The sequence below is a fragment of the Chlorocebus sabaeus genome, chromosome 21, assembly GCF_047675955.1.
Source record: "Chlorocebus sabaeus isolate Y175 chromosome 21, mChlSab1.0.hap1, whole genome shotgun sequence".
In the NCBI taxonomy this organism is placed as follows: Eukaryota; Metazoa; Chordata; class Mammalia; order Primates; family Cercopithecidae; genus Chlorocebus; species Chlorocebus sabaeus.
In genome coordinates this window covers 86271368-86292605 of record NC_132924.1, presented here as the reverse complement: position 1 = coordinate 86292605, position 21238 = coordinate 86271368, and the positions used below count along the sequence as shown (strand labels likewise).

Here is a 21238-nt window from a genome sequence, read left to right as displayed (position 1 = left end):
TTGCTACGTTTGTCTAATTATGGGACCTTTTTTATTCTACTGTTGTTTAATCTAGCTAATTGCTTATTTGTTATTTTAAGTTTTTTAGACCAAATCTGTAACGAGTTTCTTAATTTTACTTTTTATCAATCTACCGTTTTTGCTTAACAACCCTCCTTCATAAATTTTGTTTTAAACATTTTATTTTAAATTGACAAATACAATTTTGTGCATTATCATGTACAACATAATGTTTTGAAATACATATACATTATGAAATAGCTTAATTGAGCTATTCTTCGTCTAACGTCTGCATTACCTCATATAGTTATTTTTGTGGTGAGAATATTTAAAACCTACTTGTAACAATTTTCTAGAATATATTGTTTTTAACTATATATTGCACCATGTTGTGCAGTAGGTCTTTTGAACTTTTTCCCCTTTTCTAACTAAAATTTTGTATCTTTTGACCAACATTTCCCCCATTCCTCTTCTTTCTATCAGTCAACCCCTGGCAACCACCATTCTATTTTCTACTTATATGAGATCAACTTTATTAGATTCCACATATAAGTAAGATCATGCAGAATTTGTCTTTCTCTGTGTGACTTAATTCACTTAACATTGTGTCCTCCAGGTTCATTTACGTTGCTGTCAATGACAGGATTTCTTTCTTTGTAAGCAGAATAGTATTCCAATGTGTATCTATACATGTTCTTTATCCAGTCATTCGCTGATGGATGCTTATGTTGATTCTATATCTTGGCTCTTCTCAATAATGCTGCAATGAATATGAGATTGCAGATAATTTTCAACACATTTATTTCATTTCCTTTTGATATATACCCAAAAAGTGGGGTTGCTGGATCATATGGTAGCCCCATTATTACTTTTTCGAGGAAACTCTATACTCCTTTCCATGCTGGCTGTACCAATTTACATCCCCATAAACTGTGCGCAAGAGTTCTGTTTTCTCCACATCTTGGCAAACATTTATTATCTTTTGTCTTTTTGATAATAGTCATTCTAACAGGCATGAGATGGTACCTCATTGTTTTAATTTGGATTTCACTGAAAAGTCAATTCTTTTTTAACTTAATACTTTCTCCTACTTTCTTTAGTTTTAATTCATTGACTTCTGCATTTATCTTTGACTCTTTACTTCTGCTTTCTTAGATTTATTTGGTTCTTTTTATGACTTCTCAAAGGAATGCTTCATTTATTGTTTTTATTTCTTTTTTATATATTGAAAGTACCTAAAGTTATAAATATGTCCTCTGAGTATATCTTTCCTAAAATCCCATACGTTTTGATAAATAATGCTCTCATATTCATCTACTGCATACATGATGACATCTAAAACAATGTAATTCATAGGTTGAAAATAAAAGGGTAGACAAAGGACAATTAGAAATGTACAAATAAAAAGAGAATAGAGAAATATCAATATTGATCAAAAGTGAATACAATATGTGGATCATTAAACAAAACAGAATGTTGCTTTGTATGTGTGTATGTGTGTTTGTGTGTGTCTGCGCACATGCATGAATGATTCCTTCTTCAGGTAAGCTTCTTAGAGAAAACACTTGGGTGAAATGTTTTAGGATCTCTGCATATTTAAGTTTATTTTTAAGGTACTTTTACACAAAAATGAAAATATGGTAAGTCAAATCCACACTGAGATAATAGTACTGACGTGCCAGAATGATTCAAATGAAAGTAACAAACATTACCAAGGATTAGGGAGAGCATGGAGCAACTAGGCTCTCTTATATTACGTATGGAAATATAACCCTTTACCAATATTTATTAATACTGACCTTGCAATTCCTCTTCTAGATACGTATCTAACAGAAAAGCATACATATGTGTCCTAAAAATGATAGTAGAACTATTTGTAATAGCCCAGAACTGGAAATAACCCAAATGTAGTAAATGGATAAATAAATTATATTTGTATGTATATTTTCAATTATCTATGGTTGCATAAAAACTACTGTAAAATTTGATGCTTAAAAAGCCAATCTATTTTCTAAAATTCTGTGAGTTGGTTAGGACTTTCTTCTACTGCTCTTGTCTGAACTCAATCATGTAGCGACCGTCATCTGATGTCTTCCCTGAATCTGCAGGCTGAAAATGGCCTTTGGAACATGGTACCAGCTGTCACCAGAGAACCTCCATTCTTCTTTCTGCAGAGACTTTCATATTGAGTAGATTAGGCTGGGCTTTTTCACAGCATTATGGTCAAATGGTCTAAGAGAACAAGAGACAAAATTGCAAGGGATTTTAGTCCTGAACTGTAGAACTTGCATAGTATCATTTCTGTCACAATCAATGTCAAAGAAATCATAAAGCCAGCTTAGATTCAAGATGATGAAGAAATAGACTCCATCTTTTGATAGCAGGAGAAGCAACATCACATTGCAAAGGGGTGTGTACACAAAAGGGCATGATATATTGGGAGGCATTATTATAGCAATCTACCACAACCAATGTATAGCAATGACAGTGAATGAATTAGTGCTACATGCAACAACAGGGATGAACCTCACAATGTTGAGTAGAAGAAGCAAGTCACAAAAGAATAAACATTGCATGTCCCATTTATATAAAATCCAAAAATGGGCCAAACTAATACATGGTGTTAGAAGTCAAGAGAGAGTATAAGAAGCACTTCTGTGGTCCCATTAATGTTTTATTTCTAGACACATGCAGTGGTTACATGGGAATTTTCACTGTGTGGTAGTTTGTTGATCTTTTTGTTATTTTGAGTTATGCAATTTTCTATATGTATATTTCAGAAAAATTTTTTAAAAGGAAACAAAATAAAAACAAAAACAAAAGAATTTAGAAATCATACCAGTAAATTCTCATTAATTTAATATTCACCTGGGTACTATCCAATGCCTTTCCTAGAAAATGTGCTGATGGTTACTGTATTAGACCACTTTTTACATTGCTATAAAGAAATGCCTGAGACCGGGTAAAATTTAAGAAGAAAAAAAGGTTTAGTTGGCTCATGGTTTTGCAGGCTGTGCATGAAGCATAGCGCTGGCATCTGACTCTGGTTAGGCCTCAGCAAGTTTACAACCACGGCAGAACGTAAAGGGGGAGTAGTAAGTATATCACATGGCAAGAGAGGAATCAAGATAAAGTGAAGGAGTTGGTCCCAGACTCTCTTAAATAACCAGATCTCCTGTGAACTACCAGAGTGAGAACTCATTTATCACTAAGGGGATGGTGCGAAGCCATGCATGAAGAATCTGCCCCCATGAGCTAATCACCTCCCACCAGGCCCCATCTTCAACATTGGTAATCACATTTCAACATGAGATTTAGAGGGGACAAACACTGCAACCATAAAATTCTGCCCCTGGCCCCCCAACTCTCATGTCCTTCTCACATTTCAAAATACAGTCATGCCTTCATAATAGTCTTACCTCATCCCAGCCTTAACTCGAAGATCCTAAACTCCAAATTCTCATCTGGAGATGAGTTCCTTCCACCTATGAGTTTGTGAGATAAAAATCAAGTTATTTACTTTCATGATGCAATGGTGCTACAGGCATTGGGTAAACATTACTGTTCCCAAACATCAGCCAAAAGAAAGGGGCAATAGGCCCCATGCAAGTCTGAAACCCAACAGGGAAGTCATTAAATATTAAAGTTCCAAAATAGTCTTTTTTGACTCCATGTCCTGCATCCACGACACACTGGTGTGAGGGGTGGGCTCCCAAGGCCTTGAGCAGCTCCACCCCTGTGGCTTTGCAGAGTGCAGCCCCCATGGCTACTCTGATGGAGTACATCTGAAGTGCCTACATCTCTCCCAGATTCAAAACGCAAGCTGCCTGTGGGTCTATCATTATGAGATCTGGAGGACAGCAGCCTCCTTCCCACAGCTCCACCAGGCAGTTCCCTGGTAGAAACTCTGTGTGGGAGCTCCAACACCACATTTTCCTTTGGCATTGGCTTAGTAAAGTATCTCTGTGGGGACTCTGCCCCTGTGGCAGGCTTCTGCCTGGGCACCCAGGCTTTCCACTACATACTCTGATACATAGGTGGAGGTTGCCAAACGTCCTTCACTCTTGCATTCTGGGTGCCTGCAGGTTTAACACAATATGGAAGCTGCCAAGGCTTAAGGCTTGTGTCCTACAGAGCAGTGACCTAAGCTGTATCTAGGCCCCTTTGAACCAAGGCTGGAAACAGAGTGACCACAATGTGGAGAGCTGTGTTCTGAAGCTGAGGAGGGCAGTAGTGCCCCAGGCCTGGCTCAAAAAACTATTCTTTCCTTCTAGTCCTCTGGGCCTATTAGAGGAGGGGTTGTCTCCAAAATCTCTGAAATACCTTTGGGGCTTTTTCCCCATTCTCTTGGATATTAACACGTGGCTCCCTTTTAGTCATGATAATTGTAATATCCCTAGCAAGTTCTCCACAGCCTACTTGGATTACTCTCCTGCCACATGGCTAGGCTGCTACATGGCTAGGTTGCAAATTTTTCAAACCTGTATGCTCTGTGCTCTGTTTTCCTTCTAAGTATAAGTTCCAATTTTTAAGTCATTTATTTGCTACAGCATCTGATTGCAGACTGTTAGAAGGAGCCACGCCACATCTTGAACACTTTGTGGCTTAAAAATCTCTTCCACAAGATGCCCTGAGTCATCAATCTTAAGTTTAAATTTCCACCAATCCCTAGAGCATGGATGTAAGGCAGCCAAGTTTTTTTGCTAGAGCATAACATGGGTGACTTTTACTCCAGTTTCCAATAAAGTCCTCGCTTCCATCTGAGACCTCATCAGCCTGCCCTTTACTGTCCATATTTATTGAAGTAGCCTCCTGTGTCCTGTCCCCACCCCAGTATCGCCCCTGACCCCATTACTGTACATATTTCTCTCAGTATTTTGGTCACAACCATTTAATTAGTCTCTAAAAAGTTCCACATTTTCCCTCATCTTCCTTTCTTCTTCGGAGCCCTCCAAACACTTCCAACTTTTACCCATTATCCAGTTCCAAAGCTGTTTTCACATATTCAGGTATCTTTATAGCAACATCCCACTACAATTTTCTTTGTTAGGTTATTTTTGCATTACTATAAAGTAATACCTGAGACTGGGTAACTTTTAAAGAAAAGAGGTTTAATTAGCTGATGGTTCTTCAGGCTGTACAAACATGGCTCCAGCATCAGCTTCTGGTGAGGACATCAGGAAGCTTACAATCATGGCAGAAGGTGAAGAGAGAGAAGGCAATGTCGCCTGATGAGAGAGGGAGTAAGAGAGAATGGGGGAGATGCCATGCTCTTTAAACTACCAGATCTTGCATGAACTGCCAGAGTGAGAACTCACTCATCACCAAGGGGATAGTGCTGCTGCCATTCATGAGTGATCTATCCCATAATCTAAATATTATACCTCCCACCAGGCACCACCTTAAACATTAGGAATTACAGTTCAACATGAGATTTGTAGGAGACAAACATCCAACCTATTTTAGTTATTCATTCCCCTGCTGAAGGAATGAGAAAGATCCAAAAGCTCTGGAAGCCAGTACTGGGGAACTTGGTCTCTATTCTTTTTCTTGTTTTGTTTAAACTCTTATATCAGGATCAGTTAATAGTTACCACTGTCTTCTGATGAGGTGATTATTTTCCTCTGTTCAGACCCCCTTGCTTACCACTGCTAGTGCTGACCAAAGTAGTCATTCCTAGATTATTTCTTGTGTTTTCCTATTTTATCTATGGCAAAGTTGGAGCTTTCCAACCTCAGCCTTCAGTCTTGCTTATCTAAGGAATTGGGAAACTTTTTTTTTTTTAACATTTTCCCTGGCAAGTCTAGTTTTTGACATGCTTCTAATTGGGAAATATTAATGTAATTTTCCAGAGATTTTCCACCTAACTGCCTGCAATACTTGGTCACTCTTCCCAGAAATGCAAATTCCTACTTCCTCTCCCTTCCGCCAATTGGATTAAATTGTTTTTATGTATAGGTGATATTGTGATTAATAATATGGACTGTGGAAATTAAATGTCTGGGAATGTAATCTGACCTCAACCTTGCATGGGTTTACTTCCCTCTTTGGGATCAATTTCTACATATGTAAAATCGAGATAACAGTAGGTCCTACCTCTTGAGTTGTAATGAAATTTATATAAATTAATTCATGTAAATTAAAAGTCTGCCTAGTACATCAAGTACTTGATAGGTGTTTGCCCTTATTATTAAGACATAGCTATTAATGTTTAGGGTAGAATGTTGACACATTCTGATAATTTTCACACTGATGACTTTAGTATTTGATATTTTACTTCTCTTTTAATCATTTCTGTTCGTTTTGTAAATCCAGATCCCACATTTTGGGGAGGGGAGGATATCTGTTGCCATGTATTCTTAAAATAAAACAACGAATTTTAGGAAAAAAGTTTTATTGTCAAACTAACATTATGAAGTAAAATGGAGATGACAGGAAAAGAGAATAGGAGGATATGATACATGTCAAATTGTCCCTGTTTGCAGATGACATGATTGTGTATTTAGAAAACCCCATCGTCTCAGCCCAAAATCTCCTTAGGCTGATAAGCAACGTCAACAAAGTCTCAGGATACAAAATCATTGTGCAAAAATCATAAGTATTCCTATACACCAATAACAGACAAACAGAGAGCCAAATCATGAATGAACTTCCATTCACAATTGCTTCAAAGAGAATAAAATACCTAGGAATCCAACTTACAAGGGATGTGAAGGACCTCTTTAAGAAGAACCACAAACCATTGCTCAACAAAATAAAAGAGGACACAAACAAATGGAAGAACATTCCATGCTCATGGATAGGAAGAATCAATATCGTGAAAATGGCCATACTGCCCAAGGTAATTTATAGATTCAATGCCATCCCCATCAAGCTACCAATGACTTTCTTCATAGAATGATGCATGTCAAGATGTATTTGTGTTTTTTTCCCATTCACTCTGCCTGAGATTTAATCTACATTTCAAAGTCAAAGCTTCTCCCTAGGTAACTCTTTGCTCCCAGTCCTTCCAGGTGCTGTTCTGCTAGTCCTTTTGTAGACTGAGGGCAGGAGTAGAGAAAGTAAACACAAGGTCATCCATTAAGAGTCAGTCCTAAAATTGTCCTTCTCTTCTTCATCCTTTCTACTCTTCTCCATCCTCAGATACTACATGTATCTCCAACTGCTTATGTCTCCATTTTCTGAAACGGGGGTATGGGAGGAATACTTTTCAAGGAAAGACATCATTAAATATGAGTTTAAAAAAAATAAGCTGACCCCATATTCCTCGGGTTCTTCTAGACTTCTGATTCTTCTTTTCCTCTCCACCACTATTCTAACTCCTTAAAGCACTCTAGATATAGTGTAAATAATTGAAACTCTCTAATGATAAGAATTCAGCCTTAAGGGTTTGGTTGTTTGATGTTTTTTAAAAGCATTGGATGGGATTCATTAAACTGTGATTCAAAAATGTATTCTGGTATATGAGACATTTTGTAACATGCTCAGAATAAGGAGCTGCATCACACAGTTCTGATGAGTCTTACAGTTAACCTGTTCCATGATTCTGATTAAATACAATCATATATTATAATTCATCAGGCATTATGGAAAGGTTAATTACATAGACTATGTAATCAGTATATATCTGCATGTTTATCAATTCAGATGTTATCTGTTGTGTGTGATAAGAAAAAAAAAGATTTGTTGATGGAAGTATGGGCTAAATTTATTACTTTAGCCAGCTATCATCTTGTTAAACCCTGCTTCTCGCCTAAGAAAACAATCTAAACTTACCCCAGCTTCATAGATTATAAAGTCATACCCTCTGTTGGGCTTTTTGAGAATTGTCCCATTTGGGGGAAAACAAATGCGATAGAACAGTGGTTATTAAATTTAGATGCAAATTAGAATCACTTGAGAAGCTTTTCTTAAAATCCTATTACTCATGCCACACTCCACACCAGTTAAATCAAAATTCCTGGAACTGGGACCAAAGCATAAAGGATTTTTAAAGTCCCCAGGTGATTCAGAAGTGCAGCCATAGTTGAGAACCACTGAGTCTGAGCCTGTGACTCCACTACTGTCCTTTGCAATTTTCAGACAGATTGTTGATATTGATCAGATACTAGTCAATTAACCACTCAACTGACCAAAAGGATAAGTTACTTCACGTTATGTAAACGTATTTTTACGTTATTAAAAAGACTTCATGAAGTATTTGTTCAAGAAGTGTTTACTCAAGTTGGCTCTGAGTAATTTAAAGTAATTATATGTGTTTACATATACACACACAAAATTAAGTCAAATACCTAGGTATTTTTTGGTAGTTCAATTCATTACTGTAAACATGATAAGAAACCATAACTTGTTAAGATGGCTTCCAGGAAAATAGAATTCTTGAGTGTTTCCATCGAACTTTACCACATAGACCCAATTATTTTTATGCATTTTTAATAAATCTTTTAAAAGGAAATATGCCTTGGGTAAAAGATTTTGAAATGAAAAGAATATACAGCATTAGCACTAAAATACACGTAGTAAAACCTCTTTTATAAAATTGTCCTTAAAGGACAGAATCAGCATCTACAAGACAGTTGTCCATTTGAATAGGGACTTAAGGTTTGGGATATTTTAAAAACCCTTGTAACAACTTGCAAAATTATGTGAAGTGTGTGCGTGTATGGGGCTACCCACTGATGTGCATTTTTCTGGAGACAGGAATCATGGCTTTGATGAGATGCTTACGTTCAGTGAGGGGAATCCGCTCAGTGAGGGTGGGGTGTTGCTCTATAATTGATCACAGTTATTAAGCAATAGAGGTGGCAGTTGATATGCACCACATCTCCATCTTTATGGAGACAGCTGAGCATAATGCACTGATTCTAGACTCAGACAACGTGGACTTAAGTGCTTGCTCTGTAACTTACTTGCTGAGTAAATGCAGCTTTTCAAGTTTCAGGTTTCTGGTCTATAAAATGGTGGTAATATCCATCCCACTTACCTCATAGTATTGTTATAGAGTTTTAAATTAAACAACTATTTGTGAATGCTAAGCTTCAATCCAAAGACAAGAAAAAGATTAGCAAAATGTGCAAGTCCTGTGTTGAGTAGACTGAGAGCTTCCAGGCTAGCACCCATGAAATCTTATTTAAGCCCAAAGAAAAGAGATAGATGTTCAATCAGTTGCTGAAAAAGTGGTTTGTACATGATGAAAGTAAATCTATAAGAATACTATTGGCATATATTTGGGACCTGCTTGACAAGGAGTGTCATATAGATGTGTGTGCATTTTGGAGTATCCTCCTCTCTTGAATAGAATAACTTTAGTCCAGAGAAATCTTGTACAGTGGTGATTCGCAGAAGCAATAGCAGACAACTCAAGAACCAGAGAGAGTGTAACACACCTTTGTAAATCTTCTTGGTGACATCTACAAAAGAAACATGGGCCAAAAGAAGAAGAAACATGGTGACTCTATGCAGTGACTGAGAGGATTGATTCAGGAAATCTCATGAGATTATCTCTGGGGATTTGCAGAAACAGTTGAGGGCATTTTAAATGTGTCTGTGGAGTGGTAATAGTTTGCACTCTTTCACCAGGAAATGAGGGGGAGCAAGAAACTCTTGCTATATCTGGTATTATCACTGAAGAAACAACAATTATAATGTACTTTGTTCCATTTTTCTTTGACTTCATATCATTGGTGCATATATATATATTTTTTCCTAAATAAATTCGGTTGTTTATATACTTCTGCTGTTTATAGTCTAACCAAATAATTATGCATCTTTATACACAATGAAGTTTATTACCTTGTGCAGATTATGCACGTTATATCTGCCTATCTCCTTCTTAAAAGAATATTTCTAAAATGTATCTCTTTCATTCCTCTCATACACATACACACACACACACGCACACACACAATTGAGTAAAGCACTAAGAGGCTTGGTGATTGATTTTATATTCCCTAGATTAGAGGAGGATTTGTTAATAGCCGTATTTTTAAACAGTATCTCTTTCTAACATTGCAAAAATTTCAAAGTTAAATGAGGTTTAATCTTTTTTTTTAATTGATTTTTTGCTTTTCTCTCAGGAAGAGATTTTTTACATAATTATTGTCATTCTTATAAATACTCTTGTTTTTTCTCCTTAATGTTTGGTAACAAAGAGGTTTCCTGTTTGTAGGTGCTCTTACAAGATTATTATCAAAAATGCTGTAGTACCCATGTGCATAGCAATCAAAAATGGTTCAAGAGCAAATGAATATGACTTGGAAATCTTAGTATTATTTTTGATCCCATTTTCTCCTTCCACCTCTGATTCATCGAGCATTGGAGATCTTCTGTCTTGACCTCTAATCTGCCCCATCTCTATGTCCACACTGAAACACCATCAGTTTTCCAAACAAACCACATTGCTGTGCCTTGGGCTAACATTGCATCCTCTATGATAGACTTCCTCCCTTTGCCTGGTGAACACCATACCATTATTCAAAACTAAGTTTAACCATATGTCTTTTGTGGAGGTTTCCTGAATTACCAATTGCACTCCCAGGTCAGATTAATCACTCCTTCATCTGTACTTCTTTGTGACTGCCTAATTAGCAGGTGTCTCAGGGACAGGCAAAGCCATGGGAATTCCATAAGATGTCCTTGTAATCAGACTGAAATATATTAACCTTCAGAACCAACCAATAATTTGGCACTCCTTCACACTAATGTTGTTTAAATAGTTACTTTAAAAGAACAAAAATAAACCAATTTTCTGTTAATAAAAATTGAATATACCTTTCTTGAAGCTCAAAATCAGAATATATATGCACATCAAAATTTTACTCTACTTCAGTTGTTTTTATTTAACCTTCTCATCATTTATAATATTAGGCACTATACTAAGAATAGAGATTACATCTAGATAAAATAAAATACCTTGTCCATGTTTTGTTTTTTGTTTTTTGTTCTAGCTTCTGTTCTGTTTTGTCAGCATACTTTCTGATTAGCCCATTTTTTTTCAAAGTTGCATATTCAATTAATAACACCAAAGAATATAAATAATTTTTTATCAATAGAATAAATAAGAGGTTTTGATTTTACATACATAAAAAAGTTATATATGCCATTATTTTCAGGATTCTTGCTGAAAATACATTTAGATATTCACAATAAGACATAACATACTTCACATACTGTTAAGTATTTAGATTTTTATTTAAAAGTTTTCAGTACTGTTAAATCGAAGTGCTATAAATATGTAAATTAGCAAGTTATTCTGAGATAGTTACATCTTAAACATTGCCTTAGAGAAATTCAACTTTTTCTAACTGAATTTAACCTGAAATATTGAAAGTCAATCTAAAAAAATTCTAATAGTAATCAGAAAGTTCATTCTATTCCGCGTACTTTTCCATTTCACACTCCCTTGATGACCTTCACCCATTCCATCTCCGATACAAGTCTGAACTTAGACAACCTTGTGACAAGGTGATTAAGCCCTAGTGGCTTTCTGGGTTGGGGAGGAAGAGGCTTCAGCAAACTTCTGTGTCTTTCTGTTCCTAGCCTCCCATGACTCAATCATTCAATAATCAGGTGCTTAACCAATCAGTATAATTCTTAAACTGACACTTTCAAACTTGCTACCATTGCTTTATTTTTCCTAGTTTAAACAAAAATAAGTATAATGTTCATTAGTATTACCTATTTATTATCCAGAGTCCTTCAAAACACAGCAGTCTCTCTCCATCTATTGATGAGTTCATCATCATCTTGATAGTTGCAATATTAGAAGTCCTTAGTGGCAAGGGCAGCCTCGCATTTGGCACAGATCCTGAAAACACCAGAAGAACCGATGCAATGGAAAATTACCTAAAAATTCAAAAGTACAAATCATGGAATTTTCAAATGGGCCTTAATGCTTATCTAGTGCAATTCTGTGGGATATTTTGAGGGTATGAAGTGGACAGCATCTGTGTCATCATTAGACTTTGACAGAGAGGAGGAGGGAGTGGTTGGAATGTACAGTTTTGAAAAAGCAGGTTCTAAAATTATACAGTATTTTGGTTTTAGACACATAGTATTTTTTAAATGTCAAAATAATGTTGAAGAGGATGTACAATGTATATGTTTATCATTAGAGGTTTTTTTAAATTGGTGTTTTTAAAGTTCAGTAATTTGGGGGAGCTTGTTTAGCTTCAATCGGTATTACAGATTAGGAGACCAAGGCTCTGTAAGATTACAGCTTTCTCTCCTGAGTGATCTCAGAGATGCTAAGGACTGAGTACCTGGGCTCCAGGAATTACTGAGGAATGAATTACTATGAGGAATGAATCTGCATTTTTCATCTTTCAACAGTCCTCTTCAGTAGTTAAGACAATATGATTTAACAGATAGTACATTGTGGCCCCCAGAGCAAGTAGACAGTAGTACATTGTGGCCCCAAAGCAAGTAGGCTATTGATATATAGTCAGAAAATGAATAGCAGAGCCAAGGATAGAACTCAGATTTACAGATTTAATCAATCATTGGTCAATACATCTAAAGCATGACTTTCCAATATAATATTGACAAATATAGTTTATGCTAGATGTTAACAATGATTCTTTGAGGTAAAAATGATTTATTATTTCTCATTTTGAAGATAAAATGTAACACCAGAGCCTTCAGAAATAATACCACACATCTACAGCCATCTGGTCTTTGACAAAACTGACAAAAATGAGAAATGGGGAAAGGAGTCCCTATTTAATAAATGGTGCTGGGAAAATTGGCTAGCCATAAGTAGAAAGCTGAAACTGGATCCTTTCCTTACTCCTTATACGAAAATTAATTCAAGATGGATTAGAGACTTAAATGTTAGACCTAATACCATAAAAACCCTAGAAGAAAACCTAGGTAATACCATTCAGGACATAGGCATAGGCAAGGACTTCATGTCTAAAACACCAAAAGCAATGGCAACAAAAGCCAAAATTGACAAATGGGATCTCATTCAACTAAAAAGCTTCTGCACAGCAAAAGAAACTACCATCAGAGTGAACAGGCAACCTACAGAATGCGAGAACATTTTTGCAATCTACTCATCTGACAAAGGGCTAATATCCAGAACCTATAAAGAACTCAAACAAATTTACAAGAAAAAAACAAATAACCCCATCAAAAAGTGGGCAAAGGATATGAACAGACACTTCTCAAAAGAAGACATTCATACAGCCAACAGACACATGAAAAATGCTCATCATTACTCACCATCAGAAAAATGCAAATCAAAACCACAATGAGATACCATCTCACACCAGTTAGAATGGCAATCATTAAAAAATCAGGAAACAACAGGTGCTGGAGAGGATGTGGAGAAATAGAAACACTTTTATACTGTTGGTGGGACTGTAAACTAGTTCAACCATTGTAGAAGACAGTGTGGCAATTCCTCAAGGATCTAGAACTAGAAATACCATTTGACCCAGCCATCCCATTACTGGGGATATACCCAAAGTATTATAAATCATGCTGCTATAAAGACACATGCACACGTATGTTTATTGCACACTATTCACAATAGCAAAGACTTGGAATCAACCCAAATGTCCATCAGTGACAGATTGGATTAAGAAAATGTGGCACATATACACCATGGAATACTATGCAACCATAAAAAAGGATGAGTTCGTGTCCTTTGTAGGGACATGGATGCAGCTGGAAACCATCATTCTCAGCAAACTATCACAAGAACAGAAAACCAAGTACCGCATGTTCTCACTCATAGGTGAGAATTGAACAATGAGATTACTTGGACACAGGAAGGGGAGCATCACACACTGGGTCCTATTGTGGGGAGGGGGTAGGGGGAAAGGATAGCATTAGGAGATATACCTAATGTAAATGACAAGTTGATGGGGGCAGCACACCAACATGGCACAAGTATACATATGTAACAAACCCACACGTTGTGCACATGTACCCTAGAACTTAAAGTATAATAAAAATAAATAAATAAAATGTAATCTCAATGGATTAATAAACAAAATGTAGCATATACACACGTATACATGTATATGTATATATGTATATTTGTATATGTATATATGTATGTATATGTATATATGTATATGTATGTATGTATATGTATGTATATTTGTATATGTACATATGTATATGTATATATGTATATGTATGTTTACTGAAATATTCAGTAAATTTACATTGTATATTTACAATGAAATATGCAGTAAAATTACATTTTATATTTACAATGAAATATTCAGCCTTAAAAAAGAAAATCTTGTCACATGCTACAACACGGATGAACCTTCAGGACATTATGCTGAGTGAAACAAGCAAGTCACAAAAAGTTAAATGCTGTATGATTCTTTTTATATAAGGTAACTAGAGTGGTCAAACTCATAAAAACAGAAAGTAGACTGGTGGTTACCAGACGGTGGGGAAAGGAGGAAAGAGGAGAGAGGAGTTATCTAATGGATATAGAGTTTCAGTTTTGCAAGATGAAAGAATTCTGGAGATCCATTGCACAAAAATGTAAAAATGTAAAAACAGTAAAAATGTAAAAAAATACAAATTTTATATAGTATATATTTTATATATACACACAGAGAGAGTGAGAGAGAGAGAGTCTCTCTGTCGCCCAGACTAGAGTGCAGTGGTGTGATCTCTGCTCACTGCAGCCTCTGCCTGCTGAACTCAAGCAATTCTCCTGCCTCAGCCTCCTGAGTAGCTAGGACTACAGGCACGCGCCGCCACGCCCTGCTAAATTTTGCGTTTTTAGTAGAGACAGCGTTTCACCGTGTTAGCTAGGTGAAATAGGATAGGACAGTCTTGATCTCCTGACCTCGTGAACCGCCTGCCTCGGTCTCCCAAAGTGCTGGAATTACAGGCGTGAGCCACCGCGCCCTGCCAAAAATGTGAATATATTTAACAATACTGAACGGTACACTGAGAAAATGGTCAAGAGGGTAAATTTTATGTTATGTGTTTTTTACTGCAATAAAAAAATGAAGAAGTAATCTCAATGATATATAAAACTGGTTAGTAACCGGCAGAGTCATGACTCCATTTCTGATTCAAAATTCCGCATTCTTTCCTCTGGACTCTCCTGTGTCAGCCGTTTTTCCCGTCATCTCCGTGGGGCTGAATGGATCTCTTGCACAACTGCAAACCTGTCGCAGTCACGCTTCAGCACTCCTGTGGGGACAGCCAGGGGTGAGTACGGGGTCCTTGAAAGACAGAGACTGAGGAAGAAGATCCCCCATCTTGTCATTCTTGGAATCCAACATCCCAAGGGAAAGCATTAAAACTACCAGTCTTCAACACTGGAAACGAGTAATCAGTCTGGTGTGATCACAAAAGCCATCAGTCCACCAACTTGATCATTTTATTTTAAAATGGTAAATTCTTGTCATGGAGACATAAACACGGAAAGATAACACTTGCTAGGTACACAGCCATCTCTGGGAAGCAAAGCCTAAGGATAGGCTTGACTCATGTGGTGAGAAAAAAAAAAAAATTCTAACAGCCCTGAACTCACACCAACACTTTATCTGTTGGCACATTTACAAGGGAAGTTGGAAACCAAATAAAAGATAATTGCCTTTTCTCCGCAGGATGTGGCAACTTTCTTCTTAATCCTTTATTTTCAGGCAGTGCCAAGGCTTCCCAAATGAACTAAATGAGGAATGATTTTGAGTGAGTGATGACATTAAGGTGCAAGTTTGTGTTCCTCCCAGATTCTAGATTAATTGCTATAATATAAACCCACAGCACGATGTGTTTTACACTATCATCCACTTATCTCAGGCCTGTTTGTGTTAACTTCCACTAATAGCCAAACTGTGCACTGAATAAGTCACTGATTTGTACAAGATTAGTGCAGATTTGAAGAAAGCTTGTATCTGGTAGAGTTAAAGCTGAAACCATTGAGATTATTCCAATAAATGCTAAATGGATGCTGATAGTTTTCTCCATTAGATAGTGGGAGAAACTCATTGTTATCTGTCTAGAGTGCTTAGTAACCTCACTTTTGTTACCAAGATTTGTCTTTGAGATTCACAGATTTTCTAAATAAGAGAGTAGGTCATGGTGTACCTTTTGTGAGGACACAAAGTACTGTTGCATGTTTTTCATTTTCTTTTAAAGAATCTCTACTTAGGATAATTTCCCCAAAAAACATTGCTTTAGTTCATGAAACTGGGCTAAAAAGAAACCTGAGTAGCATGTATACGTTACATTCAAAATCAGCCTTCATCTCCAGCATTCGCCCCATATTTTTGGACCAAGCTAGTGGGATGAAATTCTTTTTTATTTTATTTTTAATTTCAGTAGACTCAGAGGTACAAGTGACTTGGTTACATGGATGAATTGTATACTAATCACATCTGGGTTTTATCACCCATATAGTGTACATTGTACCCAATAAACAACTTACAGAATGGGAGACAATATTCACAAACTATACATTTGACAGAGGACTGATAGCAAGAATCTAGAAGGAACTCAAACAAATCATCAAGAAATTGTCTTTTTAAAAGTGAATCTCTTTCTTCGGGAAACTCAGTTCCTCAAATAAATCTAACAACACTAAGCCCACCTTGCCAGACCTCTAGATATGTGAAGTACAAATACAGGACTTTTTTCTGGAAACCTTCTACATAGGGATGCTTCAGCTAATTTTTGAAAGCATTAGGAGGTTGATGAGTTTTTAAGTCAGGAGAATCTGCTAGGAGAAATCACAACTGATTAGAAAACCAAAAGTCTGAAGGTAAGGAGGCAAGTTAGTACTTTATAGTAGTAGTTCAAGTAAATAAAAATAGAAGCCTGAATTAAAATAGTGACAGTGGGAATGGAGAAGAGAAGATGGATAAAAGGGGTTATGATAGAGAAAAAATTGACAGTCCTGGGCGAGCTAGTGAATGAGAAAGGCAATAAGTAAAAGAAATCTCATCAGCATCATCTTCCTACAGTGAAATTAAGATCTATTATTCACCTGCTTGAATACCTCTGATAGCTTCCCAATATACTTACAGCTTCAACTCTACAGTGACTTACATGGCTTCATAGAACCTGACTCTGCTTTCTTCTTCAACTTCATTGCTGTCCAAATTTTCAGTATAAAGCTCCAGAATTAATGGATTTCCTTTTGCATCTCGGAGTCTATGCACTTGCTAGTCCTGCCCGGAACTCCCTTCCCCAGATATTTGTATGACTATTAATTTTTTTCCTCTACTGAGAAGAACCCATCTGGGTTCTTCTTCCACCTCCTTGATGAAATGTTTCCTGGCCCATACCAGCAGTCATCCCCCGATCCCCAACAGTCACTCTTTAAATCACCATATTTGTCCTCTTAGAAAGCACCTATTGTTACCTGAAATTATTGTTTGGTTTTTTACATGACTTTTCCTTCTCTCTGCTGGAAGCGCAGGCCCCTCAGAGTAGGAATCCTCTTTATTACCAGTGCCCACCATGTAATAGGCTCTCAAATAATTACTTATTGATCAACTGATATCTCTGTGTGATATTTATAGATTTTTTAGTTGTTGCAGGGAAAATATACTATATGCTAAAAAGTTATGGTTTGAGATTAAAACTTTTAGACTCAGATACCTTGCTACATCCAAGTGTGATTCATGTATTGAGGTAAGAAGTATGAATTTCTAAGTCTAATGGTGGAATCATTACATAGTGAACCCCACAAGAGCTGTAAATACTTTTGATAAGGGTGTATTTGATTGAGGTTAAGTATTCATTAGAAATAAAGTTCCAATGTTCAGCACCTAAAGAGAAATAGATTGTGTCTCAATTTTATCCCAGGACTTCGGAAATTAGAAGTCATATTTTAGATTCATCTTATGGGAAGAAGGGAGTGGCATGCTCATTCTATTGATGCTACAAGCTCTTATAGTATTTCATTGTATTGTTAGGAAATGACATTTTTTTTCTAATGGAAATAGTAAGTATGTTTCAGATGAGACAAGAAAAATAGAAATGGCGATTACTAATAAAATATGAAATTATGAAAATTTATGCAAGGAGCTTTAATAAATGTAACACAAAATGCAAGAGTCTTTATGAAATGTATACTTCAAAAGACTGTATATATGTGTGAACGTTGTCTCAAGAAAGCCAGTTGTAGTGCATTTTGTCTATGTCTTAATAGGAAGTATATTAATTGTATACTGTATGCTATTCAAAAGACTGGTGAATGTATACCTTCTAATGAAGTTAAATATAGCAAAGAGGAAAAAATAAGCTATCAAAGTGCAAATATAGATAATAGTGAAATTATTTAATAACAAAAGAAAGAAAAACCTTGAATCATATTTAAAGAAGGTAAAATGTCCCCACTTATAAAAATAGCATTTTTATGTTTTCCTGTGCCATCATCTAGTACATTTCATCTTTTTGTCATAAAAGATTTTAGCTAATGGTTTTAATCATCTGCTCAATATTATGGTTTTCTGTTTGAGGCTTATCCTGCCTTGGAAGGGGAATAAAAGCATTTGTTACTCTATAATATAAATGCAAGATAGTATAGACTAAATCTGTTGGGTCAAGCAGCAATATTCATTAATAACTACATTATGTTCCCAACACAGGGACCTGCGCAGCATATTTACTAAACCTTTTGCCCCTTCTTGACTATTTTTATTATTTTTACTACTCAGACTGTAAAGTATTAATTGGCCTCATAAATAAGACATTCACATGTTTGAAAGCAAAAGAATCTCAAAACTATATATATATATATGTTCTCAAAACTATACATATGGATAAATATGTTGCTAATGCAACAGCCATATATATAATATATTTGCCATTAATATTATATGTGATTTTGAGCTAACGGTTGCACAAAATCTAGCTCTATTCAACTCCTAATGTTTCTCATTATAGGAAGACTTGCATGTCAATAGAAAAGTTATTTTTTTCCTATTGAATGCATACACACTGGCTAGTGATAAACTATTTAAGTTAAAATATTTCTTTTCTCTGGGTATATTGATCAGTTGAAAGAAAACAGTGTACAGTTATCACAACTTTCAGACGTTATCAGCATAAACTTAATTACATAAAATAATTCTAAATTTGGGTTAGCACTATCAAATCATATTTTATCCAATCTGGGTGATCATATTTATGGAAAAGGTAAAATTTGTATTTCTTTTGATGAAAGTGTGGTGGTTTTAGATGTTCGTTGTGATACTTAGAAATCATGATAGATGTTGCCGAGGCTTATAGGTTACAGGTTCATCACAGAGGAAGAAAAAATTCACCATTATTAAACCCAATCTTCATTCCTCCAAGCAACAAAGAGTAAGTTATTATTACCTTGTTTTAAGTTGGCCCTTTTCTTTATACATTAAAGGAAACTATGTCTACTTTCTCTAGACTAGAGTCACCAAGGACTCATCTCAAAGGCTTCTGTCTACCTTTTCCTGGAGCTCCTATATGGCGCATTAGTTTCCTATTGCTGCTGCAACAAATTATTACAAATTTAATGGCTTAAAACAAGACAAATTTATTCTCTCGTTCTGAAAGTCTGACTTCTGAAAGTCAAAATTTCAAGTAAAATTTATGGAACTTAAGTCAAGGTTTCTACAGGGCTGGTTCATTCTGGAGGCTCTACGGAATAATCCATTTCTTACCTCTTCCAACCTCTAGAAACCACATTCCTTAGCTGCATTCTTTAGCTCATGGCCACATTATTCTAATCTCTTGCTTCTGTTGTCACATCTACTACTCATTCTGATCTGCTGCTTCCCTGTTGTAAGGACCATTGTAATTAGAGTGAGTCCACCTGTATAATCCAGGATACCCTCCCCATCTCAAGATCCTTAACATAATCACACCTGCAAAGTCCCTTTTAAAAAAATTATTGTGGCAAAAACACATAGCACTAAATTTATCACCTGAACCAATTTAAATGTACAGTTCAATGGTGTTGATTATATTTACATTGTTGTGAAACAGATCTCCAGGACTTTTCCATCTTGCAAAACTGAAATGCTATACCCATTAAACTCCCTTTTCCCACCTTTTCCTTCCCTGTGGTAACCACCATTCTGCTTCTGTTTCTTTGAGTTTGACTGCTTTAGATACCCCATATAAGTGAAATCACACAGTATATGTCTTTTTTTTGATTGGCTTACTCAGTTAGCACAATCCCCTCAACATTCATCCATGTTGTAACCTGTGACAGGATTTCCTTTCTTTTTAAGATTGAATAATACTGTATTTTATGTATGTATCACATTATCTATCCATTTGTTGATGGATATTTGGGTTGGCTATTGTGAATAGCACTGCTATAACCATGGGTATGCAAATATCTCCTTGAGATCCCACTTTCAATTCTTTTGGATCTATATCCAGAAGTGGAATTACTGAATCATACGGTAGTTCTACTTTTAATTTTTCGAGGCACCTCCATACTGCTTTTCCAGCATTTGCATCTTTTTACAATACCACCAACAAGGCATAAGAGTTCCAATTTCTCCACATTTTTGCCAACACTTATTTTCCATTTTTTTATAGTGGCTGTCCTAATGGGCGTGAAGCAATATCTCATTGTTTTTGTTTGTATTTCTCTGATGATTAGTGTGATGTTGAGCATCTTTTCATATGATTACTGACCGTTTGTGTATCATTTTTGGATAAGTGTCTATTCAAATCTTTTGCCCATTTTTTAAATAAGTTATTTGATTTTTTGTTGAGTTGCATTAGTTTTTTCTATATTCTGGATATTAACCCTTCAGAGTCTCTTTTGTCATCTAACACAGCATTCACAGGTTGTAGGGCCTGAAATTTAGATATCTTTAGGGGACTACTATTCAGCCTACCACATATGGACTGTCAAGGCCTTCATTCCTCATTATAACACTGGCTTTTATCATGGAAGGACTTTAGAAATCATTAGTTCAGCTTCCACCTATTTTGTCTAGTAATGCACCTTTATTTTAACTTTAATTAAACAATTGACCTTGTTTTCTACTTTGTTCAGTTTGCCTGAGTATCAAACCTATGTCATTCATAGTATTTTTTTATATTATAAGGATGATATTTGCTCAACGGATCTAATTATTTTCCATTTTTATAGCTCAATGTAGATGCTCCTGATTTTTGCAAGAGACATTACTAGTTCAGCCAGTCCTGATAGAGTCTATTTTCGCAGGGAGAAGAAAGGATATTCAAGTTCTACAAAATTGTATGGTATGCAACACGATGTTTTTGTACATGTATACATTAAGAAATT

General features: G+C 35.9%; 1 long non-coding RNA gene across 2 annotated transcripts in view; it reads right to left on the bottom strand.

The window, feature by feature from the left end:
• Nucleotides 1-2037: 2037 nt before the first annotated feature.
• LOC119626218 (uncharacterized) overlaps nucleotides 2038-21238 on the bottom strand; it is a 63091-nt gene continuing 43890 nt past the window's right edge. The window contains exons 2-4 of one of the 2 annotated variants that reach the window (XR_005242374.2): nucleotides 11677-11844; nucleotides 3420-3485; nucleotides 2038-2232 (exon numbers count right to left, since the gene is read on the bottom strand). This is a non-coding gene — a long non-coding RNA (uncharacterized lncRNA). The remainder of the gene's footprint in view (nucleotides 2233-3419; nucleotides 3486-11676; nucleotides 11845-21238) is intronic. The other variant, XR_005242375.2, reaches the window with a different exon arrangement.